The sequence below is a fragment of the Triticum dicoccoides genome, chromosome 6B (genome assembly GCF_002162155.2).
Source record: "Triticum dicoccoides isolate Atlit2015 ecotype Zavitan chromosome 6B, WEW_v2.0, whole genome shotgun sequence".
Classification (NCBI taxonomy): Eukaryota; Viridiplantae; Streptophyta; class Magnoliopsida; order Poales; family Poaceae; genus Triticum; species Triticum dicoccoides.
The window spans coordinates 261,039,590-261,044,375 of NC_041391.1; positions in this window are offsets into that span (position 1 = coordinate 261,039,590).

Consider the following 4,786-nt stretch of genomic DNA (forward strand, 5'->3'; position numbering starts at 1 on the left):
GAGGGAGATCAACGTAAGATTAGCTCATCGTCAAAATTGTGCTCCAGGAAGGACCACGTAGCACAGTAAAAATTTAGCATGATAATGATACAACCAAACAAGCTAGGAATGGCGTGATCGGGTACAAACTCGTAATTAAAGAAGATTACTAAGAGTTGTTGAACCATAGTGCGGACTTGGTTCAGTTATCGGTGTCTTTGAGTGTTTAATAACTCAGAGCCCATGAAAAATTGTAATCAGTGAGAATGTAGTACTTGATGAAGAACTCATAAGGAGTTATGCCGTTCCAAGATAATCTCGAGATACCAGGGGGGGTAATACTCGACGACAGTCCAAAGTAGAGCTTGGACTGGGGTATTGCTCTAAAGAAAATAAGTGCTTAAACATGCACGAGAAATGGTATTTCAAGGAGATCATGGTCGGAACCATGATTGCAAAAGGCCAGATCCCAAATATAAGAACTTATACCAAGGAAATAATTAATTTAAGAGAAGCTTTAATGATAAGATCTACATCGTGTCCATGGGCATGAACACAAAGTTCAAGGTCGACTCCCACTTCTTCAATGCATAACCTTTCATTCACTGCTCTAGATAAAAATGATTTCAGTGTCAAAACCTACCTGGTGAATTACCAAAGGAGTATGACCCGTGAAAACTGTCAAGTTCACACAGATTAAGGAAGGCATAGGTTCAACCCATCGGGGCTTCTTACAACATATACCATGAAGTTCAGGAGTAAATAACACAAGCTCAAAAGTAGAGCATGGTTGACAAAAGTAGAGGATACAATTTACCAAAGGCATTATGTATCGGGTAAAGAACTCATAAGAATTTTGGTTGTGAAGGACACTGTCGGATAATAACCCGGCAATGGGTATGACGGTCCACAACAGGGCTGATGTGAGTATCGGTACTCAATCAGAGGAAGAAAGAATGCAAATGCATCGGATTACAGAACATCGGAATAATTTGATTCTTAGATAACAAAGGAATTATGATTTCCAAAATGAAGGATCAGAAGCAGACTCTCTGATCATAGATGGATAGCCAAATAGACATAAGGGGTTACAATCAACGGCAACTTGATTGGTCGAGACCCAACTCATGTTTAAAAATGGTGTCTGAGCCGGAAGGATGAATTCTAGGATTTGATTGAGGATTGCAAGCATTCGCAACATATTGAATCAACGGACTCAAATGATAATGACAATGGATGCCAATAAGATTATCGGACTTATGGGATTAATCATAACGAAAGCAAACAAGAAATTCCAAAGCAATAGGTTGCTGAGGATTTTCAGAAGATCAAATGGTATTTCGAAGACTTTTGTGAAACACATGAACAACTGGGGATGAGCGGATACTCGACAAGTGCGAGGATTTATTTGTAGGGGTATTCATGTGGCAAAGAACTACAAGGCAGTAGGCACAAGATATTCTCGGATCAATAAAGAGAATTTCGGGGTATCTTGTAATAACAAGATCAACTGGGAATAAAAGTAGGAACGACAAGTGCATGTATTTATCCATAGGGATATTTAGATGGTAGGGAATTGAAAAGGCAACGGGCACGAAGTCTCGAGAGAACATCAGAGAGTATCTTCTAAATCCTCTAGTGCAGCAGGCGGTCGTCGGTAATAAGGGGCTCTCCGGGTGGATGCGGTCACGAGATCCTAATGTCAGAGTTAGCAAATTCATTTAACCTGAATAGTAGAGAGATCAGAGTCCCAGAGTATAGATGAGGAATAAAAGATCCTAATACCACCCAATGGCGACGTGGGCCCATGGGCGGCACAGCCATGTTAGTAAAAGTTTTGCAATGTCTAGACTCGACTTCGGCCAAGGAGTTGGAAAGGGGGATTCCTACAGGCAGTCGGCTCTGATACCAACTTGTGACGCCCGTACACTAATCATACACGCAAACGTGTACGATCAAGATCAGGGACTCACGGGAAGATATCACAACACAACTCTAAAAGTAAAATAAGTCATACAAGCATCATATTACAAGCCAGGGGCCTCGAGGGCTCGAATACAAGTGCTCGATCATAGATGAGTCAGTGGAAGCAACAATATCTGAGTACAGACAAAAGTAAACAAGTTTGCCTTAAGAAGGCTAGCACAAACTGGGATACAGATCGAAAGAGGCGCATGCCTCCTGCCTGGGATCCTCCTAAACTACTCCTGGTTGTCGTCAGCGGCCTGCACGTAGTAATAGGCACCTCCAGTGTAGTAAGAGTCGTCGCCGACGGTGGCGTCTGGCTCCTGGGCTCCGGCATCTGGTTGCGACAACCAGGTAGAAGGGAAAGGGGGAAAAGAGGGAGAAAAGCAACGTGAGTACTCATCCAAAGTACTCGCAAGCAAGGAGCTACACTACATATGCATGGGTATATGTGTAAAGGGCCATATCGGTGGACTAAACTGCAGAATTCCAGAATAAGAGGGGGATAGCTAATCCTATCGAAGACTACACTTCTGGCAGCCTCCATCTTGCAGCATATCGAAGAGAGTAGATTGAAGTCCTCCAAGTAGCATCGCATATCATAATCCTACCCGGCGATCCTCTCCTCGTCGCCCTGTTAGAGAGCGATCACCGGGTTGTATCTGGGACTTGGAAGGGTGTGTTTTATTAAGTATCCGGTTCTAGTTGTCATAAGGTCAAGGTACAACTCCGGGTCGTCCTTTTACCGAGGGACACGGCTATTCAAATAGATTAACTTCCGTGCAGGGGTGCACCACATAACCCAACACGCTCGATCCCATTTGGCCGGACACACTTTCCTGTGCCATGCCCGGCCTCGGAAGATCAACACGTCGCAGCCCCACCTAGGCACAACAGAGAGGTCAGCACGCCGATCTAAATCCTATGCGCGCAGGGGTCTGGGCCCATCGCCCATTGCACACCTGCATGTTGCGTACGCGGCCGGAAGCAGACCTAGCCCCCTTAATACAAGAGCAGGCTTACTGTCCAATCCGGCGTGCGCCGCTCAGTCGCTGACGTCACGAAGGCTTCAGCTGATACCACGACGTTGAGTGCCCATAACTGTTCCCGCGTAGTTGGTTAGTGCGTATAGGCCAGTGGCCAGACTCAGATCAAATACCAAGATCTCGTTAAGCGTGTTATTATGAAGTAACCGCAGACGCCGATCAGGGCCAGGCCCACCTCTCTCCTAGGTGGTCTCAACCTACCCTGTCACTCCGCCACAAAGTAACAGTCGGGGGCCATCGAGAACCCAAGCCCACCTCTACCGGGATGGAGCCACCTGTCCTTTCAGCCGCCACATCCGAATCACTTGCGGATACTCAACGAGCTGACCCGACTTTAGTCACCATCTGTATAGTATGTATATATGTATAGTATATACCTGTGATCACCTCCCAAGTGATCACGGCCCGATAGTATAGCAAGGCAGACTGACAAGAATGTAGGGCCAATGATGATAAACTAGCATCCTATACTAGGCATTTAGGATTGCGGGTAAGGTATCAATGACTGTAGCAACAATGACAGGCTATGCAACAGAATAGGAGTAACCGAACAGTAACATGCTACACTACTCTAATGCAAGCAGTATAGAGAATAATAGGCGATATCTGGTGATCAAGGGGGGGCTTGCCTGGTTGCTCTGGCAAGAAGGAGGGGTCGTCAACTCCGTAGTCGAACTGGGGTCGCCGGCAGTCTCGGGGTCTACCGGAAAGAAGTAACGGAGGGGGAACACAATAAATAACAGAGCAATCAAAGCATCACAAAGCGTAACAAGACAATACGCGATGTTCGTTGTGCCCTAACGCGGTAGTAGGTGATACAGGCGAAAGGGGGAAACATCCGAGAAAGTATCCCCGGGGTTTCGCGTTTTCGGACAAATGAACCGGATGTGAAATGTTGCAGGTTCACTATGCTAGGGATGCGTGGCGGATGGACGGGCTGGGTATCTGGATTCGTCTCGTCGTTCTGAGCAACTTTCATAGACAAAGTTTTTCCATCCGAGCTATGGTTTATTTTATATTAATTTTAAAAGATTAAACATTTTTAGAATTTATTTAACTATTCTAAATCAACATTATCCAGAATAGTGTATGCTGACATCAGCATGACGTCAGCAGTCAACAGGGTGTTAACTGGTCAAACTGACGTGTGGGTCCAGTGGGACCCACCTGTCATACTCTGTTTTGTTTTATGATGATTTAACTAATCTTATTAATGTTTAATTAACCTAACAAGTTAATTAGATTGATTAAACAGGATTAATTAATTTACTAATAAATTGATTATTTTTATTAATTCATTTTTATTTTTCCTAATTTTAATTCCTTCTTTAAAAAACATTCTAGGGGCGTGGGCCCCATTTGTCATTGTCACAGGGGGGTCTTAGCGGGCGCTGGTGCTAGCGGTTATGGGCGGGCGCCCGAACGAGGGGCAAAGCGAGCCGTGACGGGAGCACTCGCGCCGGCGGCCAGGGCGGGGCTCACCGGCCGGCTGTTTCCGGCGAAGGAAGCCGGCGCAGGAGGGGTCGCCGGAGGCAGCAGCAGGCGCACTGCAGCCTCGAGGCGGCAGAGGCGAGGTGGTCTCCGGAGCACGGCAAGAGGTAACGGGAGGGGCGGCCAGGGAGCAGGGCAGCAGAGAGGGGAGGCGAGGCGATGCAGCATCAGGCCGGTGGCGAGGCGCAGTGGGGCGCCGGAGTTGGCCGTGGGGGGCGGCGACGGTCGGCGCGAGCTGGGACGACGACCGCGGGGCTGGCAGCGAGCGAGCACGACGGAGGCAGAGCGGGGACCGCGGGTCGAGG